This window comes from Glycine soja, chromosome 1 (assembly GCF_004193775.1).
Source record: "Glycine soja cultivar W05 chromosome 1, ASM419377v2, whole genome shotgun sequence".
In the NCBI taxonomy this organism is placed as follows: domain Eukaryota; kingdom Viridiplantae; phylum Streptophyta; class Magnoliopsida; order Fabales; family Fabaceae; genus Glycine; species Glycine soja.
This window is the reverse complement of record NC_041002.1, coordinates 12,306,064-12,322,502: the sequence shown is the minus strand read 5'-3', so window position 1 is coordinate 12,322,502 and position 16,439 is coordinate 12,306,064.

Genomic DNA, 16,439 nt, shown 5'->3' with positions numbered 1-16,439 from the left:
TGAGATATCTATTAGGAACAATCAATTTAGGATTATGGTATCCTAAGAATTCAACATGTAACTTAATAGGATATTCTGATTCTGATTTTTCCGAATCTAAAACTGATAGAAAAAGTACAAGTGGAACTTGTCAATTCATTGGATCGGCTCTTGTCTCATGGCATAGTAAGAAACAAAACAGTGTTGCTTTATCTACCGCTGAAGCAGAATATATCTCTGCCGGTAGTTGTTGTGCACAGATTTTATGGATGAAGCAACAATTATCTGACTATGGCATCATTCTTGATCGCATACCTATTAAGTGTGATAATACTAGTGCCATAAATCTATCCAAAAACCCAGTTCAACACTCTAGAACTAAACATATAGAGATTAGACACCACTTTCTTAGAGATCATGTCCTAAAGGGAGATTGTGTATTAGAGTTTGTTGATACTAAGAATCAACTTGCTGATATTTTCACAAAACCTCTCCCCAAGGAAGTGTTCTTCTCTATTAGAAGAGAGTTAGGTCTCTTAGACGTAAGAGATTTAGAAAAATAGGAATTGATTGGATGATTGATTGATTGATTGATTGATTCACTCTTATTTATTGTGTATAGATTATTTTGTTTGTTTGATCTTGTTTGAATTCTTGTTTTTTATGAATGGTTGATTGTGTTTTGATTGAGTATAACGCTTGTGTTGTTTAATTTATTTTTTGTTAGTATAATTAATTATTAAGATAGAATAAGTTTTTAGACTTAGAAATAAGCTTTTCTTTTAGAAAAAGGCTATTCTTTGTTCTGGTAATCGATTACATGAATACTGTAATCGATTACACTAGAACAGATAGCCTGTAATCGATTACAGTATTCATGTAATCGATTACCAGTAGGCTGCCTCCTCCTGTAATCGATTACCATTACTTGTAATCGATTACCACGCGTCCTGCTCTATAAATATCACATTTTCAGAAATCCCTGCGCAGCCCCTTTTCTCTTACGACGTTCCTCCATTCCCAAACCTCCAAATCTTCGTATCTCACTCATTTCTCCATCAAATTAACTCCCGTAAATTGTGATCTTCTTCTTTTTCATTTCTCTTTTGATTTCACCGATTAAAATCTGCAAAAACTCCTTCAAATGGCAGAATCGTCAAAGAAACGAAAGGGTTCTTCCGCCTCTGCTTCGGCTTCAAGAGCTCATCGTTCCGGAGCCACTAGCGCATCCACAGCACCAATTCCACCATCATTGTCCTCTTCCCCAGTGTTTTCTTCCGATGAACAGCAGAAACGGTACTCCAATCTTTTCTCATCTCGTTCCATTATCGACCCTAAGTTTATTGATATGGAATTCTTTTCTGCTGAAACCTTTGATTGCATTCAAGCCTTTCAGAACTTAGGTCTTCTACCTTTTATGTCATTACAATTGCCTATTTATCCTGAATTGGTAAAAGCTTTTTATTGTAATCTTGAAATTCAGGACAGCACTCTAATTTCTGAAATTTTTGGGATAAAAATGGTCATTGACCAATCCCTTTTCTATGACTTAACCAAATTACCCAGTGACGGTGTACCATTTGAAGGCACACTGAATGACGACTAGAAATTTGATTTCTCTGCCCATGATGCCCGCCAGTTGGTTTGCACCAACAATGCGGATATGACCGGACGTCTTCTTGCCGGGTCATTGGCTTTTGAAAGCCGCATCCTTCACTATTTAATTGTGCGTATTTTGCTTCCACGGTCTTCCAACCTTGCCCAGGTTTCTGAGGAAGATCTAATTATCATGTGGGCCTTTCATACAAGGCGTCAACTTGACTGGGCACACTTAGTCAGATATCGCATGCATAAGGCATTGCGATTAAATGCTCCACTACCATATCCACAGCTTGTCACTCTCTTTTTCCACCATTTTCAAATTCCTCTTGATTCTGAACCTTACGTTCCAATCAAGAGATCCTTTTTAATTGGTGCTGCTGTGATTGCTTCTTTTGGTTACCGCAAAGAGCATGATGGCTCTTGGGTCAAAAAGGGTGCTCCACCTGCTGATGATGAAGGCAACCAACCAGTTGAAGATAATTCCTCTCTTCTTCGAAAGCTTTTGGAAAAGTTCGATGGTCTTCAAACTTTTGTTGGTGACAAATTTGATAATATGGAATTGCAAGTCGACATGCGGTTTGATGCCATGGAATCAAGGATCACCAAAGTTGAAGAAGATGTCTCCTTCATCCGTACTTGCTTTGATCCACCACCACCGCCTCCATCATCCTCTTAGCTTATAAGTTATTATTAAGACTAAGTATTATTAGTGGTTAAGTATTATTAGTACTCTGTTTAACGTCGTGTATTTGGCTTATTATTGCTCTAGTTATCGTAGTCTTGCACTATAATTATATTTCTAGACATTGCTTTTGTTGATTATGCACATGTATGGTTTTATTTTGGTTACATGGTTGGCTTTGTTTGGATTTTTTTTGTGTTAATGTTTGCCTATTGATTGCCTTGCTCTAGTTCTTTTTGATGTTGCCAAAGGGGGAGAGAACTTGGGAGAGAACATGGGTTAGAAATCAATTAGAAATTTAGAAATTTATCGTTAAGAAAAGTTAGGCATACATGCCAAAAGATAGGGGGAGTAAGGGTTGTGTGAACGTGCTATCATCTTGTATATAGCTTGTCTTGATTTCAGGTATTGTCACCATCAAAAAGGGGGAGATTGTAGACAAAGGATCAAGCTAAAAGTTTTGATGATGCCAAAGGATTACATGAATCATATGCTTCTCAAAGATTTACTCAAGACAAAGCAATTAGAGTTAATCAAGATGGATGATCAAGACATTCTATAGAGTCTTAGAAAGGATATTAAAATAGAAGGGTATTCCAATTGGATTAGCAAAAGGTTTGGCCAAGAATTTTAAGCTAAAAAGTGTTTTTCAACAAAATTACTCTCTGGTAATCGATTACCAGAGGATGTAATCGATTACCAGTGGCCAAAACTGATTTACAACAGCTATTAAAATTTGAATTCAAAATTTGCACTGTGTAATCGATTACACATATATGGTAATCGATTACCATCAGTTTCTGAACGTTTTAATTCAAATTTTAAAAGCTGTAATCAATTACACAATTACTGTAATCGATTACCAGACATGATTTTCAGAAAAATCATTTTAAGAGTCACAACTTTTCAAAGGCTTTATTCATGACCACCAAGGGTCTATATATATGTGACTCAAACAAGAAATTGCTCAGAGTTTTTCAGAACAACAAGTGTTTATCCTCTCTAAAAGCAAATTCATTTTATCCTCTTAAGAATTCCTTGGCCAATTCAATTGCAATTCAATTGGAATACCCTTCTATTTTAATATCCTTTCTAAGACTCTATAGAATGTCTTGATCATCCATCTTGATTAACTCTAATTGCTTTGTCTTGAGTAAATCTTTGAGAAGCATATGATTCATGTAATCCTTTGGCATCATCAAAACTTTTAGCTTGATCCTTTGTCTACAGCTAATACCTTCCCCGTGCATAAATACAACTCCCGAACCTTTCACACTTAAAGTTCGTAGGCCACGTCTTTTCGGTTTTTCCGACGTTTTCCTCGAATAAACGTTGGTGGCGACTCCGCGCATTTTCCTTTCTTGGAAGACGAACCCGTGAGCCCTCGCGCCGCCCTCCTGCCGAAGGGTAGGTTGCGACAGTTGGCGACTCTGCTGGGGACTGTTTTTAGAGAGTTAGGCCTTCTAATCTCGTGCAATATGATGACTTCCTCTTTTTTCAGTTTCCTTTTATTTGTCTTACATTCTTGTATATAACTCTTTTATGCTTTTAGTATGCTTTTTAAATATATGCCTGAGATAGATGTTTATTCATTTGATGCACACAAACACCAACACTATTTGCAAGCACAGTGAGTTGAACATAAGGAGTGGAGGTGAATCTGTGGTCATGCTAGGTCTCCAACTTTCTTGATAACAGTGAACCCTCATCTAGAGTTTTTCTCTTTGATAACATATTGTTGGTGGTAGTCCCTACTGCCGCAATATGTTCTTCGAAGGGGATGATACCTCTAGAAACCATAAAGAGAGATATGACCACCTTGGGAATTATCACTAAAAGGCCTTTTAGTTCCTCCCGTGTAGGTCCCTAAAATAGGGGCACGAAGCAAAAACACTGCGTGCCATTTTAAACACTGCCATGCATATAACCTAAATGTCATGCATGCCTTTGCTGTATGATTATTTGTGGATATTGCCATACTGTGTACATCCCCGTGTTATGCTTTTGCGCGTCTGCATCATGTCGTCACGCATGCGTTGTATGTTGGTCTCGTCTTTTTGTCATGGGAAGCCGGAAGATCCATATCACCTTCTTAACTACACACATGGGGCACTGCACCCCCAAGTGTGCAAGTAAGAAGAGATAATTTTACGGGCTCTCGTGTCCGTAAATGCATTCATATCATGCATCGCGTAAGCATCTCTTCATGGCATCATAATGAACATATCGTTTCTGCATTTGTCCATTATCATATTCCAGCCTCACATTTTGCATGAGTCATTGCATCATCATGCATATGCGTTCAACATACTTTTTGTTCTACAAACTGCATACCTTTTGTTTTCTTGTTTGCTCATACATGATCCTCGTGTTTTCCTCTACAAAACAAAAACAAAAAAAAGGAAGCATGAAAATTCATGATGCATTCTTAGTTGCATGTGTTAGGTACCATGAGCCAACCATGTTGGGATCATAAACCCATTTCTAAAATAAATAAAAAACACAAACAACAAAACAAAATGATTGAGCATGGTACCTAATGCGTGGTTAACTAGGAAATGATGTTTCTTCGGGCATCTCAAATCTCATAATTACACTTTCCATGCATAGCATACGTATTCCCGAGTCTTTCATCTCTATGAAATGTTGTCGAAGTATTGGCGATCAAATTTTCATTCTTTGGATTATGGGGTTGAACCAAGCTCATGCTTTTACGAAAAGGTTCATCAAGTCAAGTTCAAGCATGGAAGTAACCATCTTGCCAAAATTGGGGCAAAAGATGGATCGAGTTACATCGTTGCTTCATCTAATGCCAAACACATTTAGGACTGTTGATGTCCTTGTTACTTCCAGTTTCACCTTGACAAAGATGTCATGGACCATGTTAAAAATCTAAATTGATTCAACCCATGTCCTGTGTAAAAATTCGTAATACTTCAATTGTGCATCATTCGCATACATCCATGCTTTTTATTGGTTGCATTGCTCATTGCATTCTTTCCTTGAAAAAAAAAGAACTTAATCATTGTTATCAAATAGAAAAGAACACGCTTTACGGCGCCCTTACCAAACCCGTGCTAGAGTTAGAGTAATGGGTGAAGTAGATGGAGGTGCAAGAGCAGATAAAGGCCGACATGGAGGCCATGTAAGAGAAAATGGCCACAATGATGGAGGCCATGATGAGCATGAAGAAGATAATGGAAGCCAATGCGGTTACAATTGCCGCTACTAGCACTGTTGCTAAGGTGAACCCGATGCCCCCATTTGGCCTCAACCAAATGAATCATCCAACCTTAGCTATGGTAGGCAAAGATTTGGGAAGTACGAATGCCCCCATGATGTGCAAATTCAAAACGAGCACGCCTTCCCGCCATATGGCTTGCCTCCCAACTTACACCAGCCAATGTGGCGTACACTCCCAATGAGAATGTCAATAACTCCACTCCTATACTCATTGAGAGCCAACAACCTCAATCTAATCATGAAAATGTCTCTTGATATGCCACTAAAGGAGGTTTCTGGGCAATTTCTTGCACTAAAGGAAGTGATAAAAGAAGAAAATCAAGTCCTATAGGCTTCCGTAACTTTTCCATAAATTACGAAAGAAGGGGGTGAACTTATCAAAATGGGGGGTGCAAATAGCGATTTTCAAATTTTGATTTGGGCCTTCCAGACTATTTTTCGAAGCTGGAATTCTTCTGGATGAAGCAACCCAGGGCGAGCTAGGCGGCAACCTGCTCCCCCTTTTTCCTATAAAAAGGCAAAATGGGGTTGTTCTAAGGGTCTCTGATTCCCCTGGCTATGCATTTCAGCTGTTTTGGGTGAAAAAAAATTGTTTCCGTGAAAAAAATCCAAGCCGAGGTGCTTCCGTAACACTTCCAAGAGGTTTCCGTAAGCAAATCCGTGAATCGACACCTCGCATTGCCTTCGAGGGTCTCCCAAGCTCCCTCTAGGCACTCCATCTCCACTCGATCATGGATGAACTGCGCTGCCATCACGATCTACAAGAAATAAAAGAAAGGGGTAGACTCTTTCACGAGAGATCTAACTACAGTAGCAACACAATGCATCCCATAACCACTACATGCAATAAAAAGGTGTGCCTCAAGGCTTTTCTTCTCTGGTAATCGATTACACAACCTTGGTAATCGATTACCAGAGGCCAAACTCGAATTATGCAGCTTCAGAACATGAAAACTTGCAAAATGCACTGTGTAATCGATTACACATAACTGGTAATCAATTACCAGTGGCCTATTCCTCTGTGTAATCGATTACCCAGCACTGATAATTGATTACCAGAGGCCCCTTCAACATTCCAGTCCTATTTCTAAGCCTGGTAATCGATTACGCCCCTTTGTAATCGATTACCATAAGCCCTCTTAGCTTCCTGATCTCGTTTTTAAGCCTTGTAATCGATTACCCACCCTTGGTAATCGATTACCAGAGGCCATATCCCATATATCACTCAAGATTCACAGCTGGCCAGCCACCACATAAGCCTCCTTGCTTTGTGGTCTTTGTTCTTTTATCGGTTGACTGCCAAGAGCTCGCCTGTTTAGGTACATCACAGGTTCTCACTGACTGACTATGCCCGGGTTGGGTCGGGATTGGTCAAGCTTGGTTTTGGGCAATAGCACCCCACCTGACGTCACCAAGGTCTCCTGACCCCCGCGACATATCTCCAGGTATCACTCTGTGGTCAACGAATAAAAGTAGGAAGTCTCACCTTTCCACACTTCCTCATTTCAAGCTTGTAGGATTATGCGGTACCCATCACATGTGGTACTAGGTGGCGGTCGGGCGATGGTGCAAGTCAACTCTCCACATCCACAGATCACACATAAACCCACCATCCCCAGTTGCCCACCTTCACTGAGCTCACGTACTCCCACGTAGCCCTTATCCTCGTTCCTCTCAACACCGGGTCCCCATCAATCTCTCCAAGCTTCGACAACATCCAAGCAATTCAACATCCCAAACATCATGAACTATCAAAACCAAGGAAAACAGGGCAGAGGCAGAAAACTCTGCCCAACACAAACCAATATCACAGCTTTTCTCACTTAAAAACCCTAGTAACATTCTCCTCGTTCCAATTCGTTAACCGTTGGATCGACTTGAAAATTTTTCTGAAAGTCTCTAGCACATAAGTCTACATTGTGACCGTTGGGATCTGCAAGAAAACGTCCAAAACCCAATCTGTACTACTCTTTCCAGAACCAACAAATACACAACATTTTCTGCACAAAGCCAAAATTCTGCTGCACATATTTGACAGCAAAATTCTGCATAAAGTGCAGATTTTCGAAATCACACTTGCCCTCATCCAATTTTTCCCAAATTGAATCCTACAAGTCCTAAATCATGTATCAATCATGTCTAAACCAAGGACAAGCTTCAGACCAAAGCAACTCAAAATCTAGGTATCTAAAACCCCTCAATTTAGTGGGTTTTCAAGGTTTGAGAAGTGAAAATGAGAATGGGGTAAACTTGGAGCAAACTCTCATCTCAAACAAGTCTATATCATCAATCGAAACTCGCTCCAACTGGTTTTACGACGAAAACCCTACCGAATCAAAATTTGACTCCTCAACACCCAATTTTACCCTAGAAATGGCTCTTGTTTTCACTTTGGTCACTCATATTCCTCATTTGCACAGTCTAAGCTTTCTCATAAGTCCTAAATGACATTTCAAACTAGGATTAACTCCCTTTAACCTCCAAATACCACTAAATCCAGATTTGGCCTTCCAACTATCAAAGCCTCACTCTTTTTCCACTCATAACATCACATTCTCACTTTCTAACCCTAGGTTAACTCTACCCTTCATCTCTAGCAGTTTTCCATAAGCAATTTCAGCACATAAACATCACAAGCATCATCATAAAAACCCTAAAACAGAATGGGTAAGCTTGACTCACACCAAACATGACAAGTTTAACATGCTTTCATCAAATCTCTTCAGAAATAACTATCATAAAGCATAAACCTAGTAAAACTACCCATCATATCTCCCAAAACCCAATACCCACGAAAATTTATGTGAGAAGAAGTCTACCCAAACCTGAAATTTTGAAGTCCCACACGTAGAGATGCGCTTCACGACTCCGAAAATGGCTTCCATTCGCAATTTGGAGCAGAAATGGTGACCAAAGGTTGGAGCTTTGTTGGAGCTTCAATGGTGGAGGAAGAAGAAAGGAATAGCAACGTGAGAGAGAGGGAGAAAAGCTTCTGCACTTTTGGCTGAGTGAGTGAGGAGAGAGGGAACGTTGCTTTTTAGTTTAAAAGGCTTCCTCTTTTTTTTTTTTTTTTAAAGGGTATGCTACATGTCTCCTTTTGAGTGGAGCAAAAAGGGGCCCACTTTTTCTCTTGGTGTGACTCATACTCAGTCATAAGAAGAGAAAAATCTGACCTATTTGAAACTCTAAAATCCAGCCTCGGTTTGCGTGTCATTTCTCTGGTTCCAGTCCCTCGCGTTTCTCTGCACCCGTCGGGGCCAGTTTTCGAAAGTAGGCAATATATATATCAAAACGCGTAGAATGAAACCCCGAGCGTGGTTCAGAGGTTGGTTTCGTTAAATTTTAATTTGCACGCAAAACAATAATTTTTAGACTAATTAATTGAGAATTAACCTATAACTATCCAGTTATGGATTTCTCTTCCTTAATCAACCCAACCCGCGTATCTTTCCCCCAATATACCTACTTCTACCAGGAGTATACATACATATACACTGAATAATACTTATATGTAATCATTCAAAACACATCGTTCACAAAATTCCGGGTAGAAATTTCAAGGATGTCACAAATGACCCCCTTCCAAGTAAAAAGAATCACTTGATTCGCCCCTTTTGAAAGAACTACGTAGGTCTGATTTCCTTATCACAATTGAGGAATACGTAAGAGCAAGGGAAACACCCTTGTCGACCACAAAAAGATAAAAAAATATAAAAAAGGCCAAAAAAGACATAAAAAACCTAGCTCGCCTGGACGAGTTAGGTGGCAACCACCTTCCCCGTTTTGTTAAAAATTGGGCTTCCGGGGCTTTTGGGACACTCGTAATGCTTCCGTAAAATTCTCATAACCCTAAATAAGCATATTTCACTTAATATGGGTGAGAAGGAAGTGAAAAAAGCTGAAAATCAAGTCCTATTGGCTTCCGTAAGGCTTTCGTAACTTTTCCGTAAATTACAAAAGAAGGGGGTGAACTTATCAAAATGGGGGGTGCAAATAGCGATTTTCAAATTTTGATTTGGGCCCTCCAGACTAATTTTCGAAGCTGGATTGCTTCTGGATGAAGCAACCCAGGGCGAGCTGGGCGACAACCTCCTCCCCCTTTTTCCTATAAAAATGCAAAAGGGGGTTGTTCTAAGGGTCTCTGATTCCCCTGGCTATGCATTTCAGCTGTTTTGGGTGAAAAATTGTTTCCTTGTAAAAAATCCAAAACGAGGTGCTTCCGTAACGCTTCCGAGAGGTTTCCGTATGCAAATCCGTGAAGATTTTCCTCCGTTCTTCACCGTTCTTCATCCGTTCTTTGTTCTTCAACGGGTAAGTTTCCAAGTCAAAGACTTTTAATTCATTTCTTGTTTTTTTGGCTTTCATCTTTATTTCGTTCAATTTCGGTTTCTTTTCCTCCGTTTTTAACGAGCTTTAACTGATCGTTTAAGCCATTTTCTCACCTAATAAATTATAAAATGAATTTGAACCAATCATTTGTGTTGTAATCTCGTTTAATCACTGTCAAAGTAAAATCTAACCGATTGTTTACGATGTAACCTCGGTTAAACCAAAAAAAGCAAAATAATAATAAAACAATCAAAATATATTTGAATAAAATAATCAAAAAAAATCAATCGGACGTTTTTCTTTGGAAGTTTTCTTGGATCAATTGACTAATAACCAAAGTGCAACCAAGGCTAAAATCAACTCATAAATCAAGCTTTGTCCGCAAAAATCACTAAAAACCGTTTTAAGGTCCAACACCTTAAACGGTCCTCTTTGCTTTTGTCGGTTAACATGGACCGTTCAAAAGCATAAAAGTCCATACATCACTTTACTGCCTTTCGCGAGAACTACGTAGGTCTGATTTCCTCTTCGATGGAGGACACGTAGGAGCAAAAGCCCCGCTTTTGTCGACCTCGTGAGATGGTTAGAGGTCCAATGCCTTAGCTTTCTCACCAAGTAAAATGGATCATTTTAAGGTCCAATGCCTTAAATGACCCCCTTCCAAGTAAAAAGAATCACTTGATTCGCCCCTTTTGTAAGAACTACGTAGGTCTGATTTCCTTATCACAATTGAGGAATACGTAAGAGCAAGGGAAACACCCTTGTCGACCACAAAAAGATAAAAAAATATAAAAAAGGCATAAAAATACATAAAAAACGTAAAAGGGAAATAAAACAAATTGAAGTCATATTTGCACACTTGATTAAAGGCTGTCGTCCCTTGTGACGGGCGCATGGGGTGCTAATAACTTCCCCATGCGTAAATACAACTCCCGAACCTTTCACACTTAAAGTTCGTACACCACGTCTTTCCGGTTTTTCCGACGTTTTCCTCGAATAAACGTTGGTGGCGACTCCGCGTATTTTCCTTTCTTGGAAGACGCACCCGTGAGCCCTCGCGTCGCCCTCTTGCCGAAGGGTAGGTTGCGACACATATCAACAAGTTAGCACAATGAACATGATACAAAATTTGCAAAAGCAGCACCAAAACCAATAAGCCTCAGCTAATCACATTCTCATAATATAAGACAAGACTCAAATCGAAAAGAAAAAAGAAATGAAAAAAGCTAAGATCAAGAAACCTAAAAATGGCTTCAAAGGATAGAAAAGTAAAGATATCGAATGGAATGACTCACAAACAAGTCAACAAAATAGTGGGAAAATAGTTAATTTTCAATTCAATATAACTAAAGAAACAATTTCCTTAAGATAAGAGCAACATTACTCGTTGGAAAAGGTAAATTTGTTAATGAATCCATGAGAAGATGAATTCTAAGAGTAAAACCAAACCTGAAATTTCCAAAACCCTAACCTTGTAATATACTATACTAATTAAGAAAATTCATGTATCTTAATTTACAACAGGCCTTTTATTTTTCATTGTGAAAAATTGTGTAGAGAAAAGTAATGAACATAGTCATATATATATATATATATATATATATATATATATACATATATATATATATATATATATATATATATAATGCTAGCTGTCATACCCTAATTTCGTCCGGGGACCTTTGCTTGATGACATGCGACCTTTCTTTGGTCCTTGTGAGGTGCTTGGCATCCATCATTGGGCAATTTGTGAAATTCCAGGACATGCCGAAAAACCAAAAAAAATATATTGATGCACAATCCGTAAGTTTCCGTGACACACCGGAAATCAAATGGAAGCATCGTTGCATAATTAAGTGAGGTTCCGTAACATTCCGTAAGTCAAAAGGGGGATGATTATGTAATCCGCAAGGTTCCGTAACATTACGGAAAGAAAACAAGTATCGTTACGAGATTCGTAAGTTTCCGTAACTTTACGAAAAAAGAATCACCAAAAAAGGTAAGGGGGTGAACTTATCAAGATAGGGGTGTAAATAGCAATTCAAATCTAGGCCCTTCTAGAACATTTTGGAAGTTGGGTTGCTTAAGGAGGAAGCAACTGGGCGGCAAGCTCCTCCACGTTTTTGAAAAATGGTTTTCGGGGCTTCCGCGGCTTCCGTAATACTTCCGTAAAATTTCCGAAAACCTTGGGTAAGCATATTCCACTTAACATTGGTAAAAGGGAAAAGAAAAAAGATGAAAATCAAATTCGAAAACAGTTCCGTAAGGCTTCCGTAACTTTTCCGTAAAATACGAAAAGGGGGGTGAACTTAGTAATTCGGGTGCGCTTAGAAATCTTCTTCATTAAGTCTTTGGGCGGCAAGCACCTCCCTTTTTTTCTATAAATAGGGGAGGGGGGAGCTGTTTCAAAATGTTCAGCCCCTTTGGCACTTCTCTCTCTTTCGAATTTGCTTGGAAAAATCGTTTCCGTGAAGAAAATCTAAGCCGAGGCGCTTCCGAAACGTTTTCGTAACGTTTTCCGTGAAGAATTTCGCAAAGGTTTCAACCGTTCTTCGACGTTCTTCATTCGTTCTTCATCGTTCTTCGATCTTCAACGGGTAAGTACCTCGAACCAAGCTTTTCGATTCATTCTATGTACCCGTAGTGGTCCACATTGTGTTTCGTGCATTTTTATTCTCGTTTTGTTTACTTTTTATACCCCCTGTTGACGTGCTTAAGCCATTTTACTTAAGTCATTTCTCGCTTAACTTAAAAACAAAATAAATTTCCACCGAACGTTTGAACTGTATTATCCATTAACTTCGGTTAAAATAAATTTCGACCGTTCGGTCGTGCCGTAACCACGTTAAAAATCAAAAAGAGGTAAAAAATAATATAATAATCAAAAAGACATCTTTTAGTAAAATAAAGCGGAAAATCAATCGGACGTTTTCTCTTTGGGATTTCTCATTCTTAATCGAATTGATTAATAACTAAAGTGAAACTAAAGGCTAAAATCAATTCGCCTAGTCAAGCTCGTCCATAAAAATAGGCTTTTGAAGTTTGTCATTTCATTTTCTCACTAAGTAAAATGGATCATTTTTAAGGTCCAACGCCTTAAAATGATCACCTCTTAAAGTAAAAAAGAATCACTTGATAAAAAAGAACTACGTAGGTCTGATTTTCTCATCCCAAATTGAGGAATACGTAGGAGCAAAGGGAAACACCCTTGTCGACCACAAAAAAAGAAAATATAAAAAGGGTATAAAGGATATAGAGACATAAAAAGGGAACATAAAAAATCAAAGTCATGTTTGCACATTCGATTAAAGGCTGCCGTCCCTTGGGGCGGACGTGTGGGGTGCTAATACCTTCCCCGTGCGTAAATACAACTCCCGAACCTTTCACTTAAAAGTTCGTAGATCGCGTCTTTTCCGGTTTTTCCGACGTTTTCCTCAAATAAACGTTGGTGGCGACTCCGCGCGTATTCCTTTCGTGGAACACGCATCCCGCGAGTCACGCGTCGCCCTCCCGCCGAAGGGTAGGTTGCGACAGTTGGCGACTCCACTGGGGACTGTTTTTAGAGAGTTAGGCCATTTAATCTTGTGCAATGTTTTACCGTGACTTATCCCTTTGTTGGTTTTCCTTCATTATGTTCTTATGTATATAAACTCTTTGTTGCTTTTAGTGCGTTTTAAAATGTATGCATGGGGTAAATATTTATTCATTTGATGCACACAAGCACCAACACTATTTGCACACACTGTGAGTTGAAAAAGGGCCCTATACCCGGGTTCGTGGGAACATAAGGAGTGGAGGTGAATCCGTGATCATGCTAGGTCTCCGACTTGCTTGATTACAGTGAACCCTCATCTAGAGTTTTTCTCTTTGAAAACATATTGTTGCTAGTAGTCCCTACTGCTGCAGTATGTTCTTCGAAGGGGATGATACCTCTAGAAACCATCAAGAGAGATATGACTACCTTGGGGGTTATCACTAAAAGCCTAGTTAGCTCTCTCCCTTATAGGTCCCTTAAATAGGGGCACGGAGCAAACACACTGCGTGCCATTTTTCACACTGCCATGCATAAGTATCATATACCCTTTTGCTTATATTTGTTTGTGAATATTGTCGTACTATGTACATCCCCGTGTTGTGCCTTTCGCATATGCATCATGCGTGGGTTTCGTCTTTGATCCCCTCACTTTAGCAAACCGACGGAGGGTCCGGGTCGCCTTCTTAAAAAACATACGTTGGGTGCCATGCTGCCCAAACATTGTATCCAAGAAGGAAACAATTTCTCAGGCTCCCGTATTCGTAAATTGCATCTGTGTCATATGCATTTTGTCATGCATTCATCCATTCCACCCATGATAGATGTCGGAGTTTTGATTCGGACTAGATTTTATTTCACTTTAGTAAAACATGGGATCAAGTCAAAAGCCTTCGCTTAAAAAGAGGTTCTATCAAGTCAAAATCAAGAGCTTAGAGGTCACTAGTTTACGAGAGTTGGGGCAATTAATGGGTCAACTTCAACCGCAAGCCTTCCGCAAAGCCTATGGTAAGATTTGGGACCTAGCTAGGGTAGAAGTCTCCATGGAACCGATTGCATCCCTTTCCCAGTATTATGACCTGCCCCTAAGGTGCTTCACATTGGAGGACTTCCAGCTAGTGCCGACTGTGAAAGAGTTTGAAGAAATCCTGGGATGCCCACTGGGAGGAAGGAAGCCATATCTTTTCTCTGGTTCTATCCCTCCACGACAAGAGTTGCCAAGGTAGTGAAAATCTCAGCACAAGAGTTGAACCAGGTAAAGCAAAATAGGAATGGGGTAGTCGGAGTATCAAGGAAGTGTTTGGAGGAAAGGGCAAAGGCCTTGGAAAATCAAGGTGAATGGGCTTTCTTTTATTGACATCTTGGCGCTTTTGATCTTTGGAGTTGTCCTCTTTCCGAATATGGAAGGGTTAGTGGACCTAGCAGTGATTGACGCCATTTTGGCCATGTATGACACGTTCGACCGGGGATGTGAAAAGAGCGACGCAAGAATTTTTTGTTGTGCACTGGCTCTCTATGTGTGGCTGGTTTCACACCCTTTTCTCCAAGAAGGTAGGCCCGTCTATCCGCTACAAGGTCACCGCTCGTGCGTCGAAAAAGGAAAGGCGAATTGGGACCAACTCTTGGCTAGCATGGAGGGGTGTCTGTTAATTTGTTCCCTCGCTAGAAGGAAGGAAGAATCAGGATTCTATCTTCATGCGAAGGATGTCCAAATGTTCCCTTGATGGAACAAGGGGTTGTATTAATTATAATCTCGTCCTCGCCATAAGACAGCTTGGCTACCCCATGAGAGGAGTGCCATCAGACGAAAGCATCACGCCTTTCATCGCACGGGGTTTCGGTGACCACAACGCGAGGGTACTCCAAGGAGTTCGCAAGGCATGGGATGCGGCATGAAGAAAGGACAGAGAGCTTAGGGGAAGCAGTAATGGGATCATCGGCGGCTATCATAAGTGGCTGAGAGTCCGAACACAAGGATTGGATTGGCTCCCAAATCTAAAGACTGTGAGAGACGATGAGGTTAAAGCTTCGGAAGAAAGTGATGAGGTACAAGCCCTAAAGGCAGAGCTTGAAAGAGCCCGGGTAGTCGAAGAGAAGTTCAAGTCCATAGCCATCAAAGTCTGAAAAGAGTATGATGAACTAAGGGACGTCAATATGGCCACAGCTGAAGCCTTGGAACGAAGAGGTGAAAGGAATCATCACGGGTCAAAGGCATGATCTCCGAAGAGGTGAAAGGAATCATCACGGGTCAAAGGCATGATCTTGAAGGACGAGCTAAAGGTTTGCCTTAGGTCGAAAAGAAATTTGTCCCAACAGTTAAGCGAGACTGAAGGGAATATGTGGGCCATCATCGATAAGTGCAAAGAGAAGCTAAATCTAGCGGCGACTCACGAGCAAAGGCTAGAGGATGAGTAGGCCAAGATATCAGCAGAAAGGGAAGCAAGGGAAAGGGTAATTGATTCATTGCACCCAGAGGCAACAATGTGGACGGACCGATTTGCTCTTACTTTGAACAGGAGTCAAGAACTTCCCCGATTGCTAGCCAAGGCCAAAGCAATGGCGGACACCTACTCCGCCCCCAAGGAGATCCACGGACTTCTCAGCTATTGTCAGCATATGATAGACTTAATGGACCATATTATTAGAAACCACTAGGAAGTTTGTATTGTCGCTCAGATCTTGACTAGTTATAACTTTTTGAAAAAAATGAGTTTATCCCACGTTTTTACTCCAAAAATCAGTGCGAATCAAGTCACTCCCACATTTTATCTCTAGCATGCATTGTATGTTGGTCTCGTCCTTTGTCACGGGAAGCCGAAAGGTCCATATCACCTTCTTAATTGTACACATGGGGCACTGCGCCCCCAAATGCGCAAGTAAGAAGAGATAATTTTCCAGGCTCTCGTGTCCGTAAAATGCATTCATATCATGCATCGCATAAGCATCTCTTCATAACATCATAATGAACATATCGTTCCTGCATTTGTCCGTTATCATATTCCAGCCTCACATTTTGCATGAGTCATGGCATTATCATGCATATGCGTTCAACAAACTTTTTGATCTGCAAAA